General features: G+C 42.8%; 1 pseudogene; it reads left to right on the top strand.

The window, feature by feature from the left end:
* The first annotated feature begins 4903 nt into the window (after positions 1–4903).
* Positions 4904–13329, top strand: LOC139369444 (probable aminopeptidase NPEPL1; annotated as a pseudogene).
* The last annotated feature ends 837 nt before the right edge of the window (positions 13330–14166 follow it).

Genomic DNA, 14166 nt, shown 5'->3' with positions numbered 1-14166 from the left:
AGCATTGCTCGTGTTGTGTGGAAAAAACCCTGCTATGTCCTTGTGGTATATTAGCTTTTTTTTTTTTTAACGATTGTGGATATTAGCAGTAAAAAATGATGCATTGCATTAGGTTTGTAGCAGCAGTTTCAGAGATCCAAGAAAACTTTGCAAAAGGAGGGTTAGATAGTGTGTGAAATAGATTTCTTAAATCAGTACGTTTTGGTCATTTCCCCCGTAAAATCAAAGTGGAAAAGACTAAATGGAAAGACTAACGTTACTATACAAAAATATGAAAAATGAATCTAATTCAACCTCAGCTGTGACACTTCTCTATGAAAAGCAGGATGTACGATAAAGTGCATCAATCCGTCGCTTTGTCCAAAGGTGGCGAATGTGGTGCTCGAATTCAAGGTTTCTGCCGGAGACTCGGAGCCCCAAAATCGCCCGGTCCAAAATCGCCCCGTCCTAATTCTCGGTCAACTGAATAACCTGCAGCAAGCAACCTGGACCCAAGTCGTGAGGAAATTGCAGCCAGGTGTCAGCGTAAAGATGAGGAAATAAAAAAGCAGGGCTGCTCGCGCTGAACTGAGTTCTCCGACAAGCACTCACCAAAGCTAGCTGGCTAGCCTGTATCAGTAACTTTTTTTTCTACCTAGTAATTATACTATGACAATGCTTACTTTTACGCTCGGTATTTTGTGAAATAGTTAAATGGTTAGATAGCTCGCAAACTGAGCGGCTTAGATACCACAAATCAAGTCATGCTAGAAAAGTGGGTTTTCACCGACAACGAATTCGGCAGAAGTTCTGCTCCCATTCATTTTCAAGGAGGGCACGCGATGAGAAAATTAGCATTAGAACCCTGCAAGCAGAGCGGTAGCAAAAGCGGAACTCTGCTCTACTTTATGCAAAATGAATGTAGAGCGTTGGAGAGAAGCATTCTGGTCAAAACCAGTGGAAGCTCCTCAGAGGAAGGGGAGGACCATCCTACTCAGTGAATTTTAATAAAAATGGTGAAACAATAACATCAAATCAAATCAAATCAAATTTTATTTGTCACATACACATGGTTAGCAGATGTTAATGCGAGTGTAGCGAAATGCTTGTGCTTCTAGTTCCGACAATGCAGTAATAACAAGTAATCTAACTAACAATTCCAAAACTACTGTCTTGTACACAGTGTAAGGGGATAAAGAATATGTACATAAGGATATATGAATGAGTGATGGTACAGAGCAGCATAGGCAAGATACAGTAGATGGTATCGGGTACAGTATGTACAAATGAGATGAGTATGTAAACAAAGTGGCATAGTATAGTATAAAGTGGCTAGTGATACATGTATTACATAAGGATACCGTCAATGATATAGAGTACAGTATATACGTATGCGTATGAGATGAATAATGTAGGGTAAGTAACATTTATATAAGGTAGCATTGTTTAAAGTGGCTAGTGATATATTTACATCATTTCCCATCAATTCCCATTATTAAAGTGGCTGGAGTTGAGTCAGTGTCAGTGTGTTGGCAGCAGCCACTCAGTGTTAGTGGTGGCTGTTTAACAGTCTGATGGCCTTGAGATAGAAGCTGTTTTTCAGTCTCTCGGTCCCAGCTTTGATGCACCTGTACTGACCTCGCCTTCTGGATGATAGCGGGGTGAACAGGCAGTGGCTCGGGTGGTTGATGTCCTTGATGATCTTTATGGCCTTCCTGTGACATCGGGTGGTGTAGGTGTCCTGGAGGGCAGGTAGTTTGCCCCCGGTGATGCGTTGTGCAGACCTCACTACCCTCTGGAGAGCCTTACGGTTGAGGGCGGTGCAGTTGCCATACCAGGCGGTGATACAGCCCGCCAGGATGCTCTCGATTGTGCATCTGTAGAAGTTTGTGAGTGCTTTTGGTGACAAGCCGAATTTCTTCAGCCTCCTGAGGTTGAAGAGGCGCTGCTGCGCCTTCTTCACGATGCTGTCTGTGTGAGTGGACCAATTCAGTTTGTCTGTGATGTGTATGCCGAGGAACTTAAAACTTGCTACCCTCTCCACTACTGTTCAATCGATGTGGATAGGGGGGTGTTCCCTCTGCTGTTTCCTGAAGTCCACAATCATCTCCTTAGTTTTGTTGACGTTGAGTGTGAGGTTGTTTTCCTGACACCACACTCCGAGGGCCCTCACCTCCTCCCTGTAGGCCGTCTCATCGTTGTTGGTAATCAAGCCTACCACTGTTGTGTCGTCCGCAAACTTGATGATTGAGTTGGAGGCGTGCGTGGCCACGCAGTCGTGGGTGAACAGGGAGTACAGGAGAGGGCTCAGAACGCAACCTTGTGGGGCCCCAGTGTTGAGGATCAGCGGGGAGGAGATGTTGTTGCCTACCCTCACCACCTGGGGGCGGCCCGTCAGGAAGTCCAGTACCCAGTTGCACAGGGCGGGGTCGAGACCCAGGGTCTCGAGCTTGATGACGAGCTTGGAGGGTACTATGGTGTTGAATGCCGAGCTGTAGTCGATGAACAGCATTCTCACATAGGTATTCCTCTTGTCCAGATGGGTTAGGGCAGTGTGCAGTGTGGTTGAGATTGCATCGTCTGTGGACCTATTTGGGCGGTAAGCAAATTGGAGTGGGTCTAGGGTGTCAGGTAGGGTGGAGGTGATATGGTCCTTGACTAGTCTCTCAAAGCACTTCATGATGACGGATGTGAGTGCTACGGGGCGGTAGTCATTTAGCTCAGTTACCTTAGCTTTCTTGGGAACAGGAACAATGGTGGCCCTCTTGAAGCATGTGGGAACAGCAGACTGGTATAGGGATTGATTGAATATGTCCGTAAACACACCGGCCAGCTGGTCTGCGCATGCTCTGAGGGCGCGGCTGGGGATGCCATCTGGGCCTGCAGCCTTGCGAGGGTTAACACGTTTAAATGTCTTACTCACCTCGGCTGCAGTGAAGGAGAGACCGCATGTTTTCGTTGCAGGCCGTGTCAGTGGCACTGTATTGTCCTCAAAGCGGGCAAAAAAGTTATTTAGTCTGCCTGGGAGCAAGACATCCTGGTCCGTGACTGGGCTGGGTTTCTTCCTGTAGTCCGTGATTGACTGTAGACCCTGCCACATGCCTCTTGTGTCTGAGCCGTTGAATTGAGATTCTACTTTGTCTCTGTACTGGCGCTTAGCTTGTTTGATAGCCTTGCGGAGGGAATAGCTGCACTGTTTGTATTCGGTCATGTTACCAGACACCTTGCCCTGATTAAAAGCAGTGGTTCGCGCTTTCAGTTTCACACGAATGCTGCCATCAATCCACGGTTTCTGGTTAGGGAATGTTTTAATCGTTGCTATGGGAACGACATCTTCAACGCACGTTCTAATGAACTCGCACACCGAATCAGCGTATTCGTCAATGTTGTTATCTGACGCAATACGAAACATCTCCCAGTCCACGTGATGGAAGCAGCCTTGGAGTGTGGAGTCAGCTTGGTCGGACCAGCGTTGGACAGACCTCAGCGTGGGAGCCTCTTGTTTTAGTTTCTGTCTGTAGGCAGGGATCAACAAAATGGAGTCGTGGTCAGCTTTTCCGAAAGGGGGGCGGGGCAGGGCCTTATATGCGTCGCGGAAGTTAGAGTAACAATGGTCCAAGGTCTTTCCTCCCCTGGTTGCGCAATCGATATGCTGATAAAATTTGGGGAGTCTTGTTTTCAGATTAGCCTTGTTAAAATCCCCAGCTACAATGAATGCAGCCTCCGGATAAATTGTTTCCAGTTTGCAGAGAGTTAAATAAAGTTTGTTCAACAGCACCATCTAGGGTAGCACCATGGTATAAACTGGAGGACAGCTATTTTCTGTCCTCTGGGTACATTGACTTCAATACAAAACCTAGGAGGCTCATGGTTCTCACCCCCTTCCATAGACTTACACAGTAATTACGACCACTTCCGGAAATACGCCCTCCAACCTATCAGAGCTCTTGCAGTATGAACTAACATATTGTCCACCCAATCAAATGATCAGAGAATAAATCTAGTACTGAAAGCATAAGCATGGGGCGGCAGGGAAGCCTAGTGGTTAGAGAGTTGGACTAGTAACTGAAAGGTTGCAAGTTTAAATCCCTGAGCTGACAAGGTACAAATCGGTCGTTCTGCCCCTGAACAGGCAGTTAACCCACTGTTCCTAGGCCGTCATTGAAAATAAGAATTTGTTCTTAACTGACTTGCCTAGTTAAATAAAGGTAAAAAAATATATAAAAAATAAAAAGCTACAACCAACTAGCACTGCAGTGCATAAAGACCTTTTTTTATTATTATTAAGGAGATGCAGCAGAGTGATGGAGCTAGCTATATGTCGTAAATATTTTCTTAGTTTACCTTTCACTTACTTAGCTAATTTAGCCTACTCAACAACATGACTCAAACAGAGAGTCCGGTTGTTGAGTAGGCTTTTTTCTTCTTTTTAACTAGCTGGCTATCTATCCAACACTGCAACTCTTCCTAGTCAAGGTAAGCTTTCGGTTTTTATAAATCTATTGCCACCGGGACAACTGCTAAACTGCTTGCTGTACTGTGTGATTGCATACATGGATTGGATTGTGGGTTTACTAACGTGTTAGTTCTAGTTTGTTGACAACATTAATATGTTGACAATGATGTAGGCTGTGTAGCGGTTATGGTATGAAGGTTAGGCTTGGAGAGTTTTTTGCGCCTGGTCACAAACCGCTCGTGTTTTGCACTGAAGTCCACAAGCGAAGGGAAAAGCTAAAAGGCGGAGAGTGCGTAGATGCAAGAAGGAATTTATACAACAAGCAAAGTGATGAAGCTGAATATGGCTGCTATGAAAGTGAACTGTGTGTGCGGGGATCAGGGGTGTATTCATTCCGCTGATTCTATTGCCAAACTTTTCTTAAATGGAAGCAAACGGAATGGAATTATTGCAGTCCAGATAAGCTAGATGCAGGTAAGAGTGTGCAAGGTGGTATTGAATGTATCACTGTCTGTCACCTTTTATTCCTCCAATTTGTCTCTTGACCTGTACACCTACGTTATAAACTTTAATTTGTAGGATAGGTTGTAGCAACCTCGTGATGTTTATAGGGCAAATTCGGGTAGCCTATCATGTAGTAGCCTAAATCTTGTCGATGGTACATTGAACTGGGTGAATGGAATATGAATGACAGTCATCCAATATTTGCTGTAGGCCTAATAGAAATAAGGCCATGCTCATGAATTTTTTTTTTATCTCACCTGCCGCCACTGGTCAAAACCACTGTTAATTTGTAACATGCCATCTCTATTCTCCAACCAACCATATTGACTAATTCCTTGATCCCTGACAAAAGAAATTGGCCTCTATTCTTTAAAAAAATTCAAATGTAATATTAAACTTTTCCCCCATTTTACTAGAGGAAGCCGGCCTGAGGGAAAGTCAGTCTTGCTGTATTAGCTAGCTAGCATGTTCCAACCTTCTCAACATGTTCATGTGCCAAGTCGCATGTCCCCGACTAACCTAGTCACGAAATGTGGCGATGTCTTCACATTATGTAGACAAGGCTCTGCACATTTACATATAAACATTCTAAATGTCCCTTGTTTGTCACGAGTATTGAATACAATACTATTTAAACTTACTCTGCCGAATGTCCGTGGTGCTGGTCCCTCAGTTGGTACATTTTTGACAAACTATCCACAGGAAAGTAACGTTATAGTTAAACCGACTTCAAAACACAGGTCTATGTGTGTGGCAATCAAGATTAGTGATGTTCAGTTTGTGAACAATTTGTTATTTTACAACTCTTTTTACTGACTTGATTCATTTTTCTGAGTGACTTCACAATTGCTGGCCGCAATTGTTTTTCTTTTGTTCATCACCGAAGTATACTGCAGGTGTTTATATGGTTTTACATGTGTGCCAGATGATAGAAATGTTAACTTCAGTACCGATGCTTTAAAAAGTTGGTTAAACAATACTTTCCTGTGGATATTGTATCTCAAATTTCAAGCAACTGAAGGACCAACAACGCAGAGTAAGTTAAAATAATTGTATTCAACATTCTGGCTTGTAGAAAATCTGAGAGGAACAAACACTATCATGTTCCAGATGGTGTATTTAGATATTCACCACCTGGACTCCAGGCAACGACTAACCTAGCTATTACTCCTCGTGACATGAATTAATGTTTGGTCCAACCAGCTGACTTTGGAGTCTAACTCTAACCAACAACTTATTTTAAACCAAATATACTCTATTTGACTGGGTATGTCTTTTTGTCTTCAGGAGATTAAGGCAGTGGGGACAGAACTGGGCATTACTCCTGTCATAATTCGTGGAGAGGAACTGAAACAGAAAGGATTTGGAGGTACTGTATCAGGAGAAGGCTTGTTATAATGGCCATGCATCCAAAGCCTTGGCTATGTGTTATGCTTCCATTTGAAGCCATTTTAGCTATGGATTGGAACTCCAATCTGTTGGGTTCTTTGCTTGCAATCACACAGACTAATGTGTGGGCCAGTTATAAAAGCCTTTTCCAAACTGGCTGTACTCTTGTGAAGTGTTTAAACAACAACATAAATATGTACTGTATGTATCAGGTCACGTGTGGACCACATGCTTCCTTCCACTTCCCTTATGGAGTTTTCTTGGTACATTGCCATGAAAAAGTATTTGCATAATGGGACCCTTGTCATCCAAAAAGTTGGCTCATGTTTTCCAAAAAGCACCTGGATGATCATCAAGACTCTTGGAATAATTTCCTATGAGAATATAATTCAAAAGTATCACTTTTTGGATGACATGGGTTACATTATTTTTGGTGAAAACCAAACACTACATTCCACAGTAAGAACCTCATACCAACGGTCAGCGTGGTGGTAGTGTGATGGTTTGGGGATTTTTTATTTATTTTATTTCCCCTTTATTTAACCAGGTAGGCTAGTTGAGAACAAGTTCTCATTTACAACTGCGACTTGGCCAAGATAAAGCGTAGCAATTCGACACATACAACAACACAGAGTTACACATGGAATAAACAAAACATACAGTCAATAATACAGTAGAAGAAAAGAAAAGAAAAAGTCTATATACAGTGAATGCAAATGAGGTAAGTTAAGGAAATAAATAGGTCATGGTGGCGAAGTAATTACAATATAGCAATTAAACACTGGAATTTTAGATCGGCAGAAGATGAATGTGCATGTAGAGATACTGTGGTGCAAATGAGCAAATAAATAAATAAATACCAGTATGGAGATGAGGTAGGTAGATAGATGGGCTGTTTACAGATGGGCTATGTACAGGTGCAGTGATCTGTAAGCTGCTGTGACAGCTGGTGCTTAAAGCTAGTGAGGGAGATGTGAGTCTCCAGCTTCAGAGATTTTTGCAATTCGTTCCAGTCATGGGCAGCAGAGAACTGGAAAGAAAGACAACCAAAGGAGGAATTGGCTTTGGGGTTGACCAGAGAGATATACCTACTGGAGCGCGTGCTACGAGTGGGTACTGCTATGGTGACCAGTGAGCTCAGATAAGGCGAGGCTTTACCTAGCAGAGACTTGTAGATAACCTGTAGCCAGTGGATTTTGCGACGAGTATGAAGCGAGGGCCAACCAACGAGAGCGTACAGGTCGCAATGGTGGGTAGTGTATGGGGCTTTGGTGACAAAACGGATGGCACTGTGATAGACTGCATCCAGTTTGTTGAGTAGAGTGTTGGAGGCTATTTTATAGATGACATCACCGAAGTCGAGGATCGGTAGGAGGGTATGTTTGGCAGCATGAGTGAAGGATGCTTTGTTGCGATATAGAAAGCAGATTCTAGATTTCATTTTGGATTGGAGATGCTTAATGTGAGTCTGGAAGGAGAGTTTACAGTCTAACCAGACACCCAGGTATTTGTAGTTGTCCACGTATTCTAAGTCAGAGCTGCCTGCACCTGCTCGCCCGTGATGCTGGACGGGCGAGCAGGTGAGGGCAGTGATCGATTGAATAGCATGCATTTAGTTTTACTTGCGTTTATGAGCAGTTGGAGGCCACGGAAGGAGAGTTGTATGGCATTGAAGCTCGTCTGGAGGTTAGTTAACACAGTGACCAAGGAGGGGCCAGAAGTATACAGAATGGTGTCGTCTGCGTAGAGGTGGATCACCAGCAGCAAGAGCAACATCATTGATGTATGCAGAAAAGAGAGTCGGCCCGAGAATTGAACCCTGTGGCACACCCATAGAGACTGTCAGAGGTCCGGACAACAGTCCCTCCGATTTGACACACTGAACTCTATCAGAGAAGTAGTTGGTAAACCAGGCGAGGCAATCATTTGAAAAACCAAGGCTGTCGAGTCTGCCAATAAGAATGTTGTGATTGACAGAGTTGAAAGCCTTGGCCAGGTCGATGAATACGGCTGCACAGTAATGTCTCTTATCGATGGCGGTTATGATGTCGTTTAGAACCTTGAGCGTGGCTGAGGTGCACCCATGACCAGCTCTGAAACCAGATTGCAATGCGGAGAAGGTATGGTGGGATTCGAAATGGTCAGTAATCTGTTTGTTAACTTGGCTTTCGAAGACCTTAGAAAGACAGGGTAGGATAGATATAGGTCTGTAGCAGTTTGGGTCTAGAGTGTCACCCCCTTTGAAGAGGGGGATAACCGCAGCTGCTTTCCAATCTTTGGGAATCTCAGACAACACGCAAGAGAGGTTGAACAGGCTAGTAATAGGGGTTGCAACAATTTCGGCAGATCATTTTAGAAAGAGAGGGTCCAGATTGTCTAGCCCGGCTGATTTGTTGGGGTCCAGATTTTGCAGCTCTTTCAGAACATCAGCTATCTGGATTTGGGTAAAGGAGAAATGGTGGGGGCTTTGGCGGGTTGCTGTGGAGGGTGCCGGGCAGTTGACTGGGGTAGGGGTAGCCAAGTGGAAAGCAGGGCCAGCCGTAGAGAAATACTTATTGAAATTCTCAATTATAGTGGAATTATTTGCATTATTTGCATTATTTGCTGCCTCGGGACCTCGGCGACTTGCCTTCATAGAAGGAACTGTGATTTCTGCTCTGTATCAGAGAATTCTGCAGGAGAATGTCAGGCCATCCATGTGCGAGCTGAAGCGCAGCTGGGTCATGCAGCAAGACAATGATCCAAAACACACAATCAAGTCTACATCAAATCAAATTTTGACCTTATCCCAATTTTTATTTTTTTTACCTTTATTTAACCAGGTAGGCTAGTTGAGAACAAGTTCTCATTTACAACTGCGACCTGGCCAAGATAAAGCATAGGAGTGTGAACAGACAACACAGAGTTACACATGGAGTAAACAATTAACAAGTCAATAACACAGTAGAAGAAAAATAAAAAAAGGAGTCTATATACATTGTGTGCAAAAGGCATGAGGAGGTAGGCGAATAATTACAATTTAACAGATTAACACTGGAGTGATACATGATCAGATGGTCATGTGCAGGTAGAGATACCAGTGTGCAAAAGAGCAGAAAAGTAAATAAATAAAAACAGTATGGGGATGAGGTAGGTAAATTGGGTGGGCTATTTACCGGTGGACTATGTACAGCTGCAGCGATTTTTGAGACGTTGTGAGATGTTGTGGCAGGACTTGGAACGAGCAATTCATGCTTGAAAATCCACAAATGCCGCTGAGTTAAAGCAATTCTGCATGTAAGAGTGGACCAAAATTCCTCCACAGCGACGTGAGATACTGATCAACAACTACGGGAAGTGTTTGGTTGGAGTCATTGCAGCTAAAGGTGGTACAACCAGTTATTTAGTGTAAGGGGGCAATTTCTTTTTCACACAGGGGCATTGTGTGTTGCATAATTTAGTTGATTAAATTAAGTATGTAATTGTTGTGTTATTTGTTCACTCAGGTTCCCTTTATCTAATATAGGTTTGGGTTGAAGATATGATAACATTCCGTATAAAAAAATAAATATGCAAAAGTAGAGCAAATGAGAAAGGGGGCAAACGGCTCTGTATGTTTGTTTGGTGGTTCTCCTCTCCGTTTTGTCTTTGAATATACAACGTTTCTATTCAGCTTTGTTACTTTCTCAACAAAACAAGCTGATTTAATGGGACCCAAGAGATTTTGGCAAAAAGGAATGTCAAATTAAATTAGTTTTTCCACATTGGAACAAAGTGTGTATTCTGGTTTATGAGTTGTCATGATACACATACACTCATCATGGTTCTCTGACTGATAACACAATATTTGTTTCTGTGATCATCAACTCGATCACTTTGGATTGTTTGGGCCTTCAGAGATCTATGGGGTGGGCAAGGCAGTGGTGAATCCTCCTGCCCTGGCAGTCCTGAGTCACAAACCAGATGGTGCCACCCAGACTATTGCATGGGTGGGCAAGGGCATCGTGTATGACACTGGAGGTCTCCGCATCAAGGGAAAGGTATAAAGGTATGCTTATTGCTGGTCAGTTGGGTTTGCATTCTAAATGGCACCATATTCCCTGTAGTGCACTACTTTTGAACAGAGCCCTATGGGTAAAGGGAATTAGAGCGGGTCATTAATGTGATTATTTTGTCCAATTCAATGGATGTTAGGGAGTTTCCAGCCAAATAAGTATTAAATTACAATGTTGTAAAGGTTGAATGTACTTTTCTTTTGCATCAAGACCAACATGCCTGGGATGAAAGAGACTGTGGTGAGGCAGCAGCCATTTTAGGAGCTTTCAAAGCTACTGTCAATCAGGTGAGGCCTACTGTACCTACTACCCCTGCTTACTCTTTCAAGTCAAGTTCTTATTTGAAACATAAGGTCCTGTTAGGAGACACCCTACTGGAACATGTACTGAAAGTTTGGTTAGAGCTGTTGAAATGTGTCTTTATTTCAGGGCTTCAAGGACAATCTCCATGCCGTATTCTGCCTGGCCACACGGCCAGATGACATCCACACGCTCTACTCTGGAAAGAGTAGCCATTGGGGGAGCATGTAAACCGGTTAGGCAAGGTAATGGGAACCGGGCTAATATGATGGCAACCTGATGGAGGTAAGTAGAGTGTTTCCTTCTGATGGGCTTTTGTGTGGGAAAGAAACAATTAGCTGGCATTTGAGCAAGGATTCATTATTGGCTTACATTTAGTTTGTTGTTTGGTTAATTTATGGTTTCAATAGCCTTTCTGATTGAGGAATTTATGGCCTGAAATACATTTTTTACCCCCTCTTGTTTTGCTAACTTTCTCACAGAGGACAGTGGAGATCAACAACACTGATGCTGAAGGCAGGCTAGTGCTCTCTGATGGTGTGGTGTATGCCAGCAAGGACCTCTCTGCTGACATCATCCTGGATATGGCCACAGGTGTGTGACGGGTGGCCTCTAGAGCCACAACAGTGCAGCTTTGGCAACAACACTCGCCTACATTACTTTGATGCCCCACACTTCTTTAATCACTTATTGTCATTTTGCAGCAAGAGGGATATTATTTTGCAATTATATAATAGATTTAGGCCTCTAATATTTGATGTATTTGTATTTCTATAAGACTTAGTCCAAAAAATGTTCGGAAGTGATGGTTTGGTAATAAATGTTAGCCCAAGAAAGTCAAGTCATCACATGTACATTGTTGAAACACTCATAAAAGCCAGTTGGGACTGTTTTACATTCACTGCACTTCAATCAGAGCAAAGGTTAACAGGGCTTGTGACAGACATAATACCTAGTAATGAAAAAGTTTTACTTTCCATTGATCTTTGCACTCACTGACATTTATCTTTAGCCCAAGACAAACTCCCCACATTCTCTGAGGAACTCAAAACAACTTATCAAGGGTGTCTCACACAAGTGGATGGTGTTAATCACACAAAATTGTTAGGTCTACAAAAAGAGATTTTCCTTAGAACAGTCATTTTCTAACTCAAAACACACCTCGTGCTGGTGATGACGACACCACATCCTGTGGTAACCCTCATGATGTGCTGATTCGGCTCATTCTGAAAACACCACATGATGCACCATATTGTCTTTTTTGTGCTAGCTAGTGAAGTAGCTAATTGCAAGTGAAACATTTGTCGCTGAGGTCTGATCAGCACAAAATTGGGGCGGATTTTTGTTGCTGACCAGAAAAGGTTTAAATCTATACGGAATATAAATGAAACATGCAACAATTTCTAAGATTTTACTGAGTTACAGTTCATGTAAGGACATCGGTCAATTGAAATAAATTCATTAGGCCTTCATCTATGGACTTCACATGACTGGGAATACAGAAATGCATCTGTTGGTCACAGATACCTTTAAAAAAAAAGTTTGGGTGTGGATCAGAAAACCAGTCAGTCTGCTTTGCATAAAGTTTATCAAGCTGTTGATTGTGGAATGTTGTCCCACTCCTCTTCAATGGCTGTGCGAAGTTGCTGGATTTTGGTAGGAACTGGAACACTCTGTCACACATTAATAGAGAGCATCCCAAACATGCTCAATTGGTCACATGTCTGGTGAGTATGCAGGCCATGGAGGATCTGGAAAATTATCAGCTTCCAGGAATTATGTACAGATCCTTGCGACATGGGGCTGTGCATTATCATGCTGAGACATGAGGTGATGGAGGCAGATGAATGGCACGACTTTGGGCCTCAGGATCTCGTCACGGTATCTTTAAATTGCCATCGATTTAAAAAGCAATTGTGTTCCTTGTGTTCCTGGATAAGAGTGTCTGCTAAATTACTCAAATGTAAATGGATGTCTTTGCTGTGTCTGTGAAATGACAGGAAGAACGCCACAAGCTCCTGTGCCGGCCTCTATCGGCTCTCACCTGGGTTTTGACTGGCCTGGGGTCTGGGTCCATGTGGACATAGCCTCCCCTGTCCATGCTGTAAGTGACTGGATATTTGAGTTTAGTAGGGGTGATTTCTGAGACACAGATTAAACCTAGTCATTAACTAAAAAGCAAACCCAATGGAGAATCCTCACTGAAAATGCTTTATAGTCCAGCATTAGGCTTAATGTGTCTGGAAACAGCTCCTTAAAGTTTCAATTAATATTTAGAAAGTATAGACTAGACATGCTATATTAAATTAATTTCAGCCCCTCACAGATCTTGACTGACTTGTATAAACAAAGGATCTTCCTATGTATAGCTTATCAATCTAGTGCTTATAGATCGGTGAAGAAATGTGTAGGAGCTAAGGGAATGGGGGCTGGGAGCCCAAATATAGTTGAGTCATGGTGTAACCTGTCCTCTCTCTCGCGCTTGCCCTCCCTTACACTCTGCAGGGGGAGCGCACTACCGACTTTGGCGTGGCTCTGCTCATGGCTCTGTTCGGCCAGGCCTCAGACGACCCCATGCTCAACCTTGTGTCTCCTCTGGGGGCCGCTACCGTGAATGCCGCATCCAGGGACCCACCCACCTCCACGCTTTACACTGACATACACTGAACACCTAGAAAGCATTTCCAATCCTCAATTTTTATTTGACTCATTCACAATGGAGTGACATTTTTTGGGAAAAAGAGCAGGTGGCTAGAATTTCCCTCAAATTTGTTCATGTATTTAATTGACTGTCTTTAATTTTGTCTCCAAATGGTTCATGGATAATTGGGAGGGAGGATGAATATGCAAATGTTTATAGCATGTGGAACACTTTAAGGTTCTGCCTTCCTTGAATGAATTACCAGAGCATTATCACAATTCTCCAAAATTAACCATAGCTATAATAAAATCAAAATACAGCCTTAAATGGTTAAGTAACTGAATAAGGTATTTGATCCTGTGTGGTAAGTGATGGTTTATTTTTCTGTTTCAATGTCCTTTAGCAAATTAGCTTGTTTAGGTATCAGGCAAACACATACTTTGGTTTTTAGCCATAGCCTAGCCACTGATGGCCAACTTCTCATTCTGGACATTGGGAATAACCCATGTGAATAGTAAAGCTGGATATTTGGAATAGGATATATATATATATTTTTTTTTCACCTTTATTTAACCAGGTAGGCCAGTTGAGAACAAGTTCTCATTTACAACTGCAACCTGGCCAAGATAAAGCAAAGCACAGTGACAAAAACAACTCTGCAGAATTGCACATTAACAAACGTACAGTCAATAGCACAATAGGAAAAAAAATTGAAAAATCTATACACTGTGTGCAAATGTAGAAGAGTAGGGAGGTAGGCAATAAATAGGCCATAGAGGTGAAATAATTTAAAAAATTAGCATTAATGATGTGCAAGTAGAGATACTGGGGTGCAAGAGGGTAAGTAATATGGGGATGAGGTA

The sequence above is a fragment of the Oncorhynchus clarkii genome, chromosome 17 (assembly GCF_045791955.1).
Source record: "Oncorhynchus clarkii lewisi isolate Uvic-CL-2024 chromosome 17, UVic_Ocla_1.0, whole genome shotgun sequence".
Classification (NCBI taxonomy): Eukaryota; Metazoa; Chordata; class Actinopteri; order Salmoniformes; family Salmonidae; genus Oncorhynchus; species Oncorhynchus clarkii.
The sequence above is the reverse complement of the archived record's forward strand: the minus strand, read 5'-3'. Positions and strand labels throughout refer to the sequence as shown.